This window comes from Coregonus lavaretus (assembly GCF_964263955.1).
Source record: "Coregonus lavaretus genome assembly, chromosome: 21".
NCBI classification, from domain to species: Eukaryota; Metazoa; Chordata; class Actinopteri; order Salmoniformes; family Salmonidae; genus Coregonus; species Coregonus lavaretus.
Genome location: NC_140008.1, coordinates 39,139,468 through 39,156,057, shown reverse-complemented (window position 1 = coordinate 39,156,057; position 16,590 = coordinate 39,139,468). Strand labels below are relative to the sequence as shown.

Here is a 16,590-nt window from a genome sequence, read left to right as displayed (position 1 = left end):
AGCGGTGGTAGATAGAGGTTATGGGGGTTGGTGGTTTGAGTGGAGTCAGGCCAGCCAGAGAGAGGCTAGCTAATAAGCATGCCAAACGTATGATCTAAGAGGAGTCAGCGACGGCTGGCTTGTTCCGTGGCTAATTTAAAAAGCAGAGGTAGTGAAATGGATTAGCCCAAGTCAAAGTTAAATCCAAAGTGTGCAAAACATGTGCACTGCCTGGCCTTCCTTTGTTTCAAACCATGATCCCAGACAAAGTAACTAACTCTATAAAACAGCCTCATCATGATTGTCATGCTCTGAATATAGAACAGTAGCTGACATAAATTAACTGAATTGATTTAGCCAACGCTGTTTTTGTATCAGCAGAATTTCTGGGGTTAGATTTTCCTTGCGATACAGCATTTTAGGTACAACAGCACTTTCAGTTTACCCCCATTGAAAAGTTTTTGCCATGTACATTCAGAAGTTTTATGTAGGTTAACATGGATGACAACAGCAGTCTAGACTTTGCAGATCTGTACTGTAATTGAATCAGAGTCTGTGTTAACATCTGGGATGTGGCTTAGATCAGGGAGGGCGATGGAGGGGGGCAGAAGCGCTCTCTCTCTCTTAGCCCCCTTTGACTAAGGGACATTCCTCCAGGGCTGGGAGGCTTTGGCAGGACCCAGTATACCCAGACCCACCCTCCAGTCCCCAGCTCCTTTAGACAGGAGCACAGATGGAGGGACAAGCTGCTAATTTTACTTTTAGTCACGGTTGTGTGTTTCAGTCCACCGGGCAGGCATTACCTCTGACTCCTCTGGTCCTGCTTGTAGAATACGTAATGCTTAACCAAGGGAGGCCGTTGAGAGGCCTACTGGGTCAGTCACAGCATCTGCCATTTTTAAGTTCTTCTTGAAGTATAATTTATTTCTAGCCTATGTAACACAGCTAGGAGACTGTACAAGGATCATTGTAGCTTTAACTGATGTTGTTACTCCACCTAGTAGAGAATGTTACTCCACCTAGTAGGGATGTAGCTCAGTTGGTAGAGCATGGCGTTTGCAACGGCAGGGTTGTGGGTTCGATTCCCACGGGGGGCCAGTATGAAACAAAAAACAAAAAACGAAATAATGAATGCACTCACTAAGTGCTCCGGATAAGAGCGTCTGCTAAATGACTAAAATGTAAATGTAGTAGCTAATGTAGCTATCTGCGAGGATAGCCTTATCAGCCCTGTCTAGCAACTTTCTGCTTGGCAGGAAGCCAACAAGAAGCCTCACTAATGTATTCTAAATGGAACAGAACAGTGAAAGGTAAGCCAATGTTTTGAGCTGCTAGTTGCTCCAACGAAGAAACCGAAAGCGTAGCAACTAAAAATGTCATCTGATTTAAGTGTGCAGAGACTCCTTTTTCTCTTGTTAGTTTGTTATAGGGTTGCAAAGGGAGGGTATTATATTACTGCTAACTATCTGTGTTTACCTGTAAACTACCAGAATTTGGGTATTTTTCAAGGACTTTTATCACATGACATCTAGTGGCCTTTTTGGGTACTTCAGATTATCACAGGTGTCTGTAATTATCTCTGGCCCTCTATGTGGCCTTATTACATGCAAAATATATAAAATAATTAAATAAGATGATTTTAAAATAAAAAATAGAATGACAAAGCTGTAAAATATTATCCTAAATATAAACCATTAAGTTAGTGAATACCATTGGTGTTTAATATGAGGGTTTCAACATAAAATATCCTTTATATATATTTTTTACACACTTTTATTTAATTTACAGTGTCAATATGTCTTTGTTGTAAATATTGACACCAAACTGGTGGCAGTTGTGAGAAAAGGTCAATAGTTGGAAGAGTTGCAGAGTTAATAGAAAATAATGCCATTGTTGATTAGATGCTTTTTTCATTAATTAGGCTATTGTCTCTTAAACAATATGGTCTATCTACTAGAAACTCATGGACAATATGGACACAGATATAAAACATTTACACTATATATGAATATATATATTTTATTAAAGTATAAATTACCAAAGTTACCATAGATTGCTATAGATTACCTTGTTTTGCAACCCTAGTTTGTTATCATGGATACAGACCCCAGTTTGTAGCTCAGCTAGCTGACTTGAATTATTTTTCATACTGCCAGTCCACTTCCCTCCTCCCTCTGCCCTTCCACTCCAGTCCTCCCCTCCCCATGCAGTGAAGACACGGAAAGTCATTAACAAGTGCCCCCTTTGTTGCCGAACAAATACAGATGGTATTTGGCTCACTCATGCATGGTGGATTAGCTGAGCTCTGTACCACCAGGAGGCAGGGAGCAGACGAGGGAGGCGGTCGGCCCGCCATACAAAGACCTACAGCCCTGGCCCTGTGTGAGTGGGTGGGTGGGTGTCAGAGAGAGCAGCTGGCATAACCTGGAGGCAACACAAGGACTGGGCAGGGCAAGGGAAGGCAGCATCCCCTACCCCCTGTCCTAGTTGTAGTGTTGGTAGGGGAGAACAAACCCTTCATTTGTTCCTTTAGGGCGGCACCGACCGACGGCAGCAGTGACCTGTAGTTTTGTTTGATCAAGAGTTCAAAGGTTTTGGAGCATTGCCCCCATTGCAGTATGGGTCTTGTAGTGTATGGATGTTATAGTGTTTCCTTATATTTCTATAGAGATTCTGCAAAAGTCTACTCTACTGTTTCAGTTGTACAGAATGTAGGGCCGATCTATGTTGAGAGATGCCTGTCAGTGATTACATTTTTGACCAAAAAAAACATTTCTCAAGCAATTCAAAGCTAATTACTGGCACCTTCCAGTAAAATCCCAAAACAACTTCCCTGAAAAACCAAAACACCTTCCCAGAACAACAGTCCTCCTCTCCATGGTGTGTTTGTTGCCTGTCAGACAGGCTGTGAAAATAAGGGTAACAACTGCAGAGCAAGGCCACCTGTTCACCCGTGAGCCTGACCTTGCCTTGTGTGAGTGTGTGTGTCAGGCCCCAACAGGGGTTAAGGTACTCCAACGGCAGAGTCATAGCAGGCTAATTATTTACCCCACACATAATGGCTGCGGTCTCTCTGCTCTGGGTCACTACACACACACACACTTACTCACACTCTCTCTCTCACAGACACACACACACGCATTAGTGTTGCACAGTATACAAAACGTCAGTACTTTTTCAATACTAGAACACTTCCGGCTTTATGGGTTAACTTTCCTTGCTAGCTTACAGCTGAAGCTAACATCAATTCACTAGTACTTTGTTTGTGATAATATGCGAACCATAACGCAAATTCTGCTGATTTCAAAGCTGATTGTCACTAAAACAGTCCTACAGTCATTGCCAAAAACTTTATTCATTCACTTCGTCTTCCTCGCCTCAGTCAAGGCTGTCCTTTCTCTCTCACTGTGTATGTGAAAAACATCATTAGGTCTTAAAGAGACAGCGAGCACTTTTATGAATGAAAAGATTGATTTTTCTATGCACATTTTGTTGAGCAGTACAATAAAATAACTCCCAAATGGAAAGGAAACAGATTGTTTTTCATCCACCAAAGCAAGCTCAATAACTCAATGCGTGCACACACTCCTATCGAATATTAATTTACCTTTATTATGAATAGGCCTAGGCTATATATTGATTTACACAGTTTATCAATAGAGATTTACCATTAAAATAAATAATTACCATTATGTTGGGGTGGCAGGTAGCTTAGTGGTTAAGAGCATTGTGCCAGTAACCGAAAGGTCGCTGGTTCTAATCCCCGAGCCGACTAGGTAAAAAATCTGTCGATGTGCCCTTGAGCAAGGCACTCAAACCTAATTGCTCCTGTAGATCGTCTGCTAAAATGTAAATGTTGTTATGTAGTTAGATTGGTCAAGTTGATTGTATAATTGATTAATTAATGCATAGGGGAGAGTGGGATAAGTAAATATTTTTTTTTACATTCAGCGTCACTCAATATAAAATATACAATATAAATGCAACATGTAAAGTGTTGGTCCCATGTTTCATGAGCTGAAATAAAAGATCCCAGAAATGTTCCATACGCACATAAAGCTTATTTTTCTCTAATTGTGTGCACTAATTTGTTTACATCCCTGTTAGTGAGTATTTCTCCTTTGCCAAGATAATCCATCCACCTGACAGGTGTAGCATATCAAGAAGCTGATTAAACAGCATGATCATTACACAGGTGCACCTTGTGCTGGGGACAATAAAAGGCCACTCTAAAATGTGCAGTTTTGTCACACACCACAATGCCACAGATTTCTCAAGTTTTGAGGGAGCATGCAATTGGCATGCTGACTGCAGGAATGTCCACCAGAGCTGTTGCCAGAGAAATGAATGTTCATTTCTCTACCATAAGCCGCCTCCAACGTTGTTTTAGAGAATTTGGCAGTACATCCAACTGGCGTCACAACCTCAGACCATGTGTAAGCACGCCAGCCCAGGACCTGGCGGGTAGGAGCGTTGGGCCACTAACCGAAAGGTTCCTGGATCGAATCCCCGAGCTGACAAGGTAAAAATCAGTCGTTCTGCCCCTGATTCAGAGGAGTTGGGTTAAATGCAGAAGACATGTTTCAGTCGAATGCATTCAGTTGTACAACTGTGGGGGTGCTATCTCCCTTTCCCTCCACATATGGCTTCTTCACCTCCGAGATCGTCTGAGACCAGACACCCTGACAGCTGATGAAACTGTGGGTTTGCACAACTGAATAATTTCTGTACAAAGTGTCAGAATCCGTCTCAGCTCAACTGTGTGCTCGTCGTCCTCACCAGACCTGACTGCAGTTCGACGTCATAACCGACTTCAGTGGGCAAATGCTCACCTTTGATGGCCACTGGCACGCTGGAGAAGTGTGCGCTTCACGGATTAATTCCATTTTCAACTGTACATGGCAGACAGCGTTTATGGTGTTGTGTCGGCGAGTGGTTTGCTGATGTCGATGTTGTGAACAGAGTGTCCCATGGTGGCGGTGGGTTATGGTATGGGCAGACATAATCTACGGACAATGAACACAATCAAAAATGTTCAATGGTAATTTGAATGCACAGAGATACCGTGATGAGATCAGGAGGCCCATTGTGCTATTAATCCACCGCCATCAACTCATGTTTCAGCATGATAATACACAGCCCCATGTCGCAAGGATCTGTACACCATTCCTGGAAGCTGAAATGTCCCAGTTCTTCCATGGCCTGCATACTCACCAGACATGTCACCCATTGAGCATGTTTGGGATGCTCTGGATTGATGTGTACGACAGCGTGTTCCAGTTCCCGCTAATATCCAGCATCTTCGCACAGCCATTGAAGAGAAGTGGGACAACATTCAACAGGCCACAATCAACAGCCTGATCAACTCTATGCGAAAGAGATGTGTCGCGCTGCATGAGGCAAATGTTGGTCACACCAGATACTGACTGGTTTTCTGATCCACGCCCCTACCTTTTTTAAAGTATCTGTGACCATCAGATCCATATCTGTATTCCCAGTCATGTGAAATCCCCAAATCAGGGCCTAATGAATTTATTTCATTTGATTTCCTTATATAAACTGTAACTCAGTAAATCTTTGAAATTGTTGCATGTTGCGTTTATTATTTCGTTCAGTGTAGTATTATTTCTAACAAAGATATCTACATATATTTCAGGGTGTTGTGTAACCCTGGAAATAATCAGAATTAATGTAAATATTGCAGTTTTGAAAACAGCTTGTCCAAAAACCGCCATAAAAAAGCCAGAGTACGGTTTGCAACTGACATGGGGACAAATATCGTACTTTTTGGAGAAATGTCCTCTGGTCTGATGAAATAAAAATAGAACTGTTTGGCCTTAATGACCATCGTTATGTTTGGAGGAAAAAGGGGAACGCTTGCAAACCGAAGAACACCATCCCAACCATGAAGCACGGGGGTGGCAGCATCATGCTGTGGGGGTGCTTTGCTACAGGAGGGACTGGTGCACTTCACAAAATAGATGGCATCATGAGGAAGGAAGATTATGTGGATATATTGCAGCAACATCTCAAGACATCAGTCAGGAAGTTAAAGCTGGGTCGCAAATGGGTCTTCCAAATGGACAATGACCCCAAGCATACTTCCAAAGTTGTGGCAAAATGGCTTAAGGACAACAAAGTCAAGGTATTGGAGTGGCCATCACAAAGCCCTGACCTCAATCCTATAGAAAATGTGTGGGCAGAACTGAATTAGTGTGTGCGAGCAAGGAGGCCTACAAACCTAACTCAGTTACACCAGCTCTGTCAGGAGGAATGGGCCAAAATTCACCCAACTTATTGTGGGAAGCTTGTGGAAGGCTACCTGAAACGTTTGACATAAGTTAAACAATTTAAAGGCAATGCTACCAAATACTAATTGAGTGTATGTAAACTTCTGACCCACTGGGAATGTGATGAAAGAAGTAAAAGCTGAAATAAATCATTCTCTCTACTATTATTCTGACATTTCACAGTCTTTAAATAAAGTGGTGATCCTAACTGACCTAAAACAGGGAATTTTTACTAGGATTAAATGTCAGGAATTGTGAAAAACTGAGTTTAAATGTATTTGGCTAAGGTGTATGTAAACTTCCGACTTCAACTGTATTGAATTCAGAAATGTCCATCCCCAACTACAACATTTTCCATCTAGATAGAACTGCCAAAGGGGGTGGAGTTGCAATCTACTGTAGAGATAGCCTGCAGAGTTCTATCATACTATCCAGGTCTGTGCCCAAACAGTTTGAGCTCCTACTTCTAAAAATCCACCTTTCCAGAAATAAGTCTCTCACTGTTGCCGCTTGCTACAGACCCCCCTCAGCCCCCAGCTCAGTGTTCGTACTGCTTGGTGACCTAAACTGGGATATGCGTAACTCCCCGGCCATCCTACAGTCCAAACTATATGCCCTCAATCTCACACAAATGATCAAGGAACCTACCAGGTACAACCCTAAATCCGTAAACATGGGCACCCACATAGATATCATCCTGACTAACTTACCCTCTAAATACACCTCCACTGTCTTCAACCAGGATCTCAGCGATCACTGCCTTATTGTAACGGGTCCGCGGTCAAACGACCACCCCTCATCACTGTCAAACGCTCCCTAAAACACTTTAGCGAGCAGGCCTTCCTAATTGACCTGGCCCAGGTATCCTGGATGGGTATCGATCTCATTCCGTCAGTAGAGGATGCCTGGTTGTTCTTTAAAAGTGCTTTCCTCTCAATCTTAAATAAGCATGCCCCATTCAAAAAATTCAGAACTAAGAACAGATATAGCCCCTGGTTCTCCTCATACTTGACTGCCCTTGACCAACACGAAAACATCCTGTGGCGTCCTGCATTAGCATCGAATAGCCCCCGCGATATGCAACTTTTCATGGAAGTTGGGAACCAATATGCACAAGCAGTTAGGAAAGCAAAGGCTAGCTTTTTCAAACAGAAATTTGCATCCTGTAGCACTAACTCCAAAAAGTTTTGGGACACTGTAAAGTCCATGGAGAATAAGAGCACCACCTCCCAGCTGCCCACTGCACTGAGGCTAGGAAACACTATCACCACCGATACATTTCGAAGAATTTCAACAAGCATTTTGCTACGGCTGGCCATGCTTTCCACCTGGCTACCACTACCCCGGCCACCAGCTCTGCACCCTCCGCTGCAACTTGCCCATGCCCCCCCCCGCTTAAAAAATATGCCAATTATATGATGGTATATGCCAATTATATGATGGTCCGACCGCATTCTGTCCCCTATCAACACTTTTTTTATCATTATTTGGTCTATAAAGGTTAATTGGCCATATCTGTTTATGGTCCAATAACATATTTAAAATAATCCATCTACCTTGCGGATCTGTTTGGACAAATTACTGTTAATTAATATCATCACCCCTTTTGAGTTTCTTTGCCCATAGGTGAAGTATATTTCCCCCCCCAGTCCTTTTCCCACACAACTTCATCTGGAATTGTTGAATGAGTTTCCTGTAAACAATAGATATTATATTCCTTCTCTTTGATCCAGGTAAATATTGTTCTTCTTTTGTTATTATCTGCTAAGCCATTACAATTATAACTGGCTATACTTATTTCACCACTTACCATAATGAGATACAAGTTTCAAATCTATTTATCATAATATATGTTTGTAAATGTACCAATAAAAAGTACCATAGTGATTGAGTGTCCATACAGCTGTACCATGATATTTGCATTGCTACTAAGTAACCCTCCAATTGTTCTCCACTATTCCCCCCGCTAAAGCCCCTCCCCATCCCAAGTTGAGTTGTCATCCCAGTGATCAGTATATCACCCCCATCACCCCGGATCTCTAGGCCCCCCGAGAGGCCAGGACCCATCCTTCCAAAACAGCACACAGTGCCACCCACAGAACAGAAGCAGGTCAACCGCCAAAAGCATTTTCAATGCTCTCACCTCAATATACAGTCATGGCCAAAATTGTTGGCACCCCTGAAATTTTTCCAGAAAATGAAGTATTTCTCACAGAAAAGTATTGAAATTACACATGTTTTGCTATGCACATGTTTATTTCCTTTGTGTGTATTGGAATAACACAAAAAAAACAGGAAAAAAGCAAATTTGACATAATTTCACACAAAACTCAAGAAATGGGCCGGACAAAATGATTGGCACCCTTAACTTAATATTTAGTTGCACACCCTTTGGAAAAAATAACTGAAATCAGTCGCTTCCTATAACCATCAATAAGCTTCTTACACCTCTCACCCGGAATTTTGGACCACTCTTCTTTTGCAAACTGCTCCAGGTCTCTCATATTGGATGGGTGCCTTTTCCCAACAGCAATTTTAAGATCTCTCCACAGGTGTTCAATGGGATTAAGATCTGGACTCATTGCTGGCCACTTCAGAACTCTCCAGCGCTTTGTTGCCATCCATTTCTGGGTGCTTTTTGAAGTATGTTTGGGGTCATTGTCCTGCTGGAAGACCCATGATCTCGGACGCAAACCCAGCTTTCTGACACTGGGCCCTACATTGCGACCCAAAATCCTTTGGTAATCCTCAGATTTCATGATGCCTTGCACACAGTCAAGGCACCCAGTGCCAGAGGCAGCAAAACAACCCCAAAACATCTTTGAACCTCCACCATATTTGACTGTAGGTACTGTGTTCTTTTCTTTGAAGGCTTCATTACATTTTCGGTAAACAGTAGAACGATGTGCTTTACCAAAAAGCTCTATCTTGGTCTCATCTGTCCATAAGACGTTCTCCCAGAAGGAATTTGGCTTACTCATGTACATTTTGGCAAACTGTAGTCTTGCTTTTTTATGTCTCTGTGTCAGCAGTGGGGTCCTCCTGGGTCTCCTGCCATAGCGTTTCATTTCATTCAAATTTCGACGTATAGTTCGCGCTGACACTGATGCACCCTGAGCCTGCAGGACAGCTTGAATTTCTTTGGAACTTGTTTGGGGCTGCTTATCCACCATCCGGACTATCCTGCGTTGCAACCTTTCATCAATTTTTCTCTTCCGTCCACGTCCAGGGAGATTAGCTACAGTGCCATGGGTTGCAAACTTCTTGATCATGTTGCGCACTGTGGACAAAGGAACATCTAGATCTCTGGAGATGGACTTGTAACCTTGAGATTGTTGATATTTTTCCACAATTTTGGTTCTCAAGTCCTCAGACAGTTCTCTTTTCCTCTTTCTGTTCTCCATGCTTAGTGTGGCACACACAGAAACACAATGCAAAGACTGAGTCAACTTCTCTCCTTTTTATCTGCTTTCAGGTGTGATTTTTAGATTGCCCACACCTGTTACTTGCCCCAGGTGAGTTTAAAGGAGCATCACATGCTTGGAACAAACTTATTTATCCACAATTTTGAAAGGGTGCCAATAACTTTGTCCGGCCCATTTTTTTAGTTTTGTGTGAAATTATGTCAAATTTGCTTTTTTCCTGTTTTTTTTTGTGTTATTCCAATACACACAAAGGAAATAAACATGTGCATAGCAAAACATGTGTAATTTCAATACTTTTCTGTGAGAAATACTTCATTTTCTGGAAAAATTTCAGGGGTGCCAACAATTTTGGCCATGACTGTATATATAGCTATTGAAAATATATATCTATTGAAATATCTTGCATGTCTTAATTTCCATCATTATCAATTAATATGCGTAATAATGTTGGTAGTTCATGCGAAGGATTGTTACCTATAACCCGGATTGCCATTGCATTACATTACATTTTTGTCAAGCAATTATTATTTTAGTAAACAATTATTGTGGTTCATCATATATTCTCCCTAACATCCTTACCCCCTTGCAACAGATGTGGGATACATACACACGCACATACTCTAACACACTCAACCCCTTTCCTCCACAATCAACCATAAGATCAGATGCTCAACGGTTGTTACATCCCAGAGGCCAACTCAAGAAAGGACCTGATTTACGAATGCATATACAGTTACAGCTGTTTGAGAAAGCATGCAAGATTGAGCAAAAATTGACAACAATGTGAGATTTGATTAACCTATGTCAAGTCCTAGGTGATGGAGATCAGATCCACCCTTTTCCCCTGAAACACAAACACTCTGGTCCCCCGTTGTAACCATTTTCCCAAGCATCTCCGTGCAGTCAGACCTTTGATTATTTTTGTGCCACCAGGGCCACAATAATATGCCCCCTCTCTGATTGTCTGAGTGTGACTCCCTCCCCATGGGTTACTGCAGCCAGTGTTGCCAGCACTGCTACTACCTAGTTGGGGGTACCCCACTGGAATCTCCACCGGCTAGGTACAAGGTCATCAAGGTTCTCATTAGCAGCTTTGAGAATTTCCTTGTATATTATCCTATCCCATCAGGGGGCTCTGGCTTTGTAGGACCAACCCTGCCAGGCAGGCTGAGAATCTTGAGGGGGCGGTGCTGCTCTAGTAGGTCTCTGACCGCATTTATCTTTCTGTTTTGGCTGCGTATAGGGAACTTACAGCAGGGCCATAAAACAGATGGGGACTTCTCTTTGGTGTATGGGTCGCTCAGGTGGGTGTCTAGGATATAGGGTTGGGGACCGTTCCATCAAAACACACTTAATAATCCTGCCTTCATCCTGTCTCCTGAATCCAAGTGTTTGACATGGGGGAGTGGACCATTCATTTTATGATCAAACTTTATCAATGTAGAAGCAACAGTCATTTTCAATGTCTTACTTTGATCTGGTTTCTGCCAAAAGCCTTCCAATTTCATGAAAAACATGATTTTGACTGTTCAAGACCTTTAAAGCCACGGCGACAATTGCAGGTGAAAACTCAATAAAACAAGTTTCAAATATAATGTCTATACATTTCAGCTGTTTCAAAAACATTGCTCTACTATTATTATTTTTACTGTATGAATGTTGGGCTCAACGAGACATTTCTGTTTACACTGCCCTGCTTAGAGTGGGGCAACTGTCGGGTGAGTGTCGTGCGCGACCTCCGGAGGTAGCTTTTTACTAAACGCAAGTTTACATTACAGCAATGTCTCTCGAGAATCGATACCTCTCGGAAATCTCTCAAAATTCTCCTTATTTCTCATCAATGCGAATAGACCCTCTAGAGAGAGAAGTCTGCCTTCCCTGATTGCTTGACACAGCAGATGTAGTTTTGCAGTATTTTTTTCTGCGATACCACCACGGCTGTGTGGTGTTGGAATGCACAGACAGCAGACTCTCTCGTCTGTACTGCTGTGTTGAGGCATGTTGGGTCTTGAGGACAGTTATGGAGGGGGCTCAGTTCAGACTCATAATGTGCAAACAGACCTGGGTTAGGCTCAGCGGAAGGGGAAGAAACGGTCACGCACCATGAGGTCTATGACACAGTAAAGGAGCGAAATGGGAAGGATATCATTTTTGACACAGCAAAGACTCAAAAGAAAATACACTGAGTGAACAGCCTCAATTCGTCGGGCATGGACACTACAAGGTGTCGAAAGCGTTCCACAGGGATGCTGGCCCATGTTGACTCCAATGCTTCCCACAGTTGTGTCAACTTGGCTGGATGTCCTTTGGGTGGTGGACCATTTTTGATACACACAGAAAACTGTTGAGCGTGAAAAACCCAGCAGCATTGCAGTTCTTGACACAAACCAGTGTGCATGGCACCTACCACCATACCCCATTCAAAGGCACTTAAATAAAAAACGTTGCCCATTCACCCTCTGAATGGCACACATAGACAATCCATGTCTCAATTGTCTCAAGGTTTAAAAATTATTCTACACTGATTGAAGTGGATTTAACAAGTGACATCAGTAAGTGATCATAGCTTTCACCTGGATTAACGTGGTCAGTCTATGTCATGGAATAAGCAGATGTTCTTAATGTTTTGTACACTAAGGTTATGTATAAATCTTTAACATAGAGTAGGCCCCTACTATACATATTTTCTTCAGATTAGTTTAGTAAATTCACACCTAGTGTAGTTGTTGTTGATATTCTTATATCTCTATACTGTAACTGTGTACTATTGCTCTTGCCAGTGTGTTTAAGTTCGATGTCTCTGCTGGTCTCTGCTGAATAAATCACAACTCCGCCAGAGAGTCATCTTGGACTTTTCAACAGTAAACTGAATCTACAGTGCATTCGGAAAGTATTCAGACCCCTTGACTTTTTCCACATTTTGTTACGTTACAGCCTTATTCTAAAATTGATTAAATTGTTTTTTTCCCTCATCAATCTACACACAATACCCCATAATGACAAAGGAAAAACAGGTTTTTATAAATTTGTGCACATTTATAAATAATACAATTCTGAAATATTACATTTACATAAGTATTCAGACACTTTACTTAGTACTTTGTTGAAGCACCTTTGGCAGCGATTACAGCATCGAATCTTCTTGGGTATGATGTTACAAGCTTGGCACACCTGTATTTGTGGAGTTTCTCATACTCTTCTCTGCAGATCCTCTCAAGCTCTGTCAGGTTGGATGGCGAGCATCGCTGCACAGCTATTTTCAGGTCTCTACGGAGATGTTCGATCGGGTTCAAGTCCGGTCTCTGGCTGGGCCACTCAAGGAAATTCAGAGACTTGTCCCGAAGCCATTCCTGCGTTGTCTTGGCTGTGTGCTTACGGTCGTTGTCCTGTTGGAAGGTGAACCTTTGCCCCAGTCTAAGGCCCTGAGCGCTCTGGAGCAGGTTTTCATCAAGGATCTCTCTGTACTTTGCTCCCTTCATCTTTCCCTTGATCCTTACTAGTCTCCCAGTCCCTGCTGCTGAAAAACATTCCCACAGCATGATGCTGCCACCACCATTCTTCACCGTAGGGATGGTGCCAGGTTTCCTCCAGACGTGACGCTTGGCATTTAGGCTAAAGAGTTCAATCTTGGTTTCATCAGACCAGAGAGTCTTGTTTCTCATGGTCTGAGTGTCCTTTAGGTTCCTTTTGGCAAACTTCAAGCGGGCTGTCATGTGCCTTTTACTGAGGAGCAGCTTCCATCTGGCCACTCTACCATAAAGGCCTGATTGGTGGAGAGCTGCAGAGATGGTTGTCCTTCTGGAAGGTTCTCCCATCTCCACAGAGGAACTCTGGAGCTTTGTCAGAGTGACCATCGGGTTCTTGGATCACCTCCCTGACCAAGGCTCTTCTCTCCGATTGCTCAGTTAGTCCGGGCAGCCAGCTCTAGGAAGAGTCTTGGTGGTTCCAAACTTCTTCCATTTAAGAATGATGGAGGCCACTGTGTTCTTGGGGACCTTCAATGTTGCAGACATTTTTTTGGTACCCTTCCCCAGATCTGTGCCTCGACACAATCCTGTCTCGGAGCTCTAAGGACAATTCCTCCGACCACATGGCTTGGTTTTTGCTCTGACATGTACTGTCAACTGTGGGACCTTATATAAACAGGTGTGTGCCTTTCCAAATCATGTCCAATCAATTTAATTTACCACAGGTGGACTCCAATGAAGTTGTAGAAACATCTCGAGGATGATCATCTCAAGGATATACTTGAGCTCAATTTTGAGTCTCATAGCAATGGGTCTGAATACTTATGTAAATGAGGTATTTCTGTTTTTAATTTTTAATACATTTGTTGAAATTTCTATAAACCTGTTTTGACTTTGTCATTATGGGTTATTGTGTGTAGATTGATGAGGATGTTTTATTTATTTAATCAATTTTTGAATAAGGCTGTAACGTAACAAAATGTGGAATAAGTCAAGGGGTCTAAATACTTTCCTTATGCATTGTACATCACTATGTCAACAGGAGTCCACCTACTGTGTTCCTGCCAGACTACATGCACTGGAAGGAGAATAGAGTAGAACAGCACTTTATTAGTCCATCTCTGGGGAGGAAATCCAGGTTATTCCACCACTAAAAAGCAGCCTAATCCCAGATTCCCAGCTAATGGTCAATCAGCTCTTTGTTTCCTGTTTCTGGCTGGATTAGCAGGTAGCAGGGATGGAGATTATGCCAGGCAGTCTGAAATAGACGGGACAGCATTAAGTTAATGACTCTCTCTTCCTTAAGTGGACAACGGGATTGGACAGGATTAAAAAGTGAACATTGATTCATGCTCTCATTGCTCCTCTAAATCTGTTAGGCAACATTGTCACTATGAGACTACTAGACGGTGAGTTGTAATGTAGAATGTTACAAATAATATATTGGTGACCATTTACATTAAACTCTTCCAATGTTCTTTCAACCCTATGTTCCATCAGCCCCATGTTCCCTCAGTTCCCACAGCCCTATGTTCCCTCAGCCCTACTGTATATTCCCTCAGTTCCATCAGCCCTATGTTCCCTCAGCCTTATGTACCCTCAGCCCCATGTTCCCTCAGTCCCATGTTCCCTCAGCCCTATGTTCCCTCAGCCCTATGTTACCTCAACCCTATGTTCCCTCAACCCTATATTCCCTCAACCCTATGTTCCCTCAGTACCCACTGAACCATTTTTCTATGGCACAAATGCTTATTGTTATAAAATAGAAAATGCAGATTATTTCAGCATCTATGAAGAGTCTTGATGGTTCCAATCTTCTTACATTTAAGAATGATGGAGGCCACTGTGTCCTTGGGGACCTTCAATATTGCATAATTTTTTTGGTGCCCTTCTCCAGATCTGTTCCTCGACACAGATCCTGTCTCGGAGCTTTCCTTCGACCTCATGGCTTGGTTTTTGCTCTGACGTGCACTGTCAACTGTTTAACATTTCTAAAAAACCTGTTTTCGCTTTGTCATTATGGGGTATTGTGTGTAGATTGATGAGAATTTTAGATAAAGGCTGTAACATAACAAAATTTGGAAAAAGGGAAGTGGTCTGAATTCTTTCCGAATGCACTGTATGTGAATATGTAAGGGTATGGGACTTACTGAATATGTCCAATCAAGCCCTATGTTCCCTCAGTTCTAACTTCTAAACCAGGGCAACTCGATTGAGGGAACGAGACATTTTTCAACTTCCGGTCAAATGTCACCAATTATTAAATATTTCAGGGGGTCCTAGGCCATATCATTGTATATATTAGATCCAATCATTATAAAAATACTTTTTTATCTCAGAAAATGCAATTTGGGCTGCTATAATATTGACAAAGGTTCAAGGTCATAGTGATTGGACATATTCAGTAAGTCCCATACCCTTACATATTCACATAGATGCTGAAATAATCAGTATTTTCTATCTAATAACAATAAGCATTTGTGCCAATTTTAATTACAATTGGTTCAGTGGGTACTGAGGGAACATAGGGCTTAGAGAACATAGAATTGAGGGAACATATGGTTGAGGGAACATAGGGCTGTTGGAACATAGGCCTGAGGGAACATAGGGCTGAGGGAACATAGGGCTGTTGGAACATAGGCCTGAGGGAACATAGGGCTGTTGGAACATAGGCCTGAGGGAACATAGGCCTGAGGGAACATAGGGCTGAGGGAACATAGGGCTGTTGGAACATAGGGCTGAGGGAACATGAATACCTGTGTAGTAATAGTAGTTTAGCAAGGGCAACAGCATAGGCAGAAGGTAGCCTAGCGGTTAGAGCGTTGGGCCAGTAACCGAAAGGTCGCTAGTTCAAATACCTGTTAAAAAATCTGTCTATGTGCCCTTGAGCATGGCACTTAACTCTAATTGCTCCAGGGTCGCAGTTGATAATGGCTGACCCTGGCTGTGTCCCCACTCTCTGAGAGTGTCTCAGGGGGAGTTGAGATATGCAAAAAAATAAATGTACTATTCACACATGCGTATATACACACTTGTACATGTGTAAAATAGGACAAATATAAGCACCTACCTAATTTATCATTATTGCACTCTGGAGAACTGTTATGAAAACAACCAAAACCTAATTAAGTGTGGGTTATATCCATGCTTAATGGATTAGGCAGCTCTATTTAGATGTCTTAATCTGGATGATATTGTCAATCTAGTCACGTACGTGTGTCTGAACTGAAGTTGTCTTTGTATGGCACTGGACCTGTAGTACTTACTGACTGAAACAGTCCAAGTCTCTGAGGACCCACTGACTGCACAGCTCAAAGCTCTGCTCTGAAAACCGATAGCCACCCAGCTAGCACATAACGTTTTGAGAACCATTTCTTAGAGCTTGGTGAGAGCATGTTTGTCCTATGGTTATTTTGCATACAACCTTCC

General features: G+C 42.4%; 1 protein-coding gene across 1 annotated transcript in view; it reads left to right on the top strand.

Moving 5' to 3' along the window:
• LOC311149013 (rho GTPase-activating protein SYDE2-like) overlaps positions 1-16,590 on the top strand; it is a 95,569-nt gene that overhangs the window by 49,557 nt on the left and 29,422 nt on the right. The gene's annotated exons all lie outside the window — the stretch shown is intronic.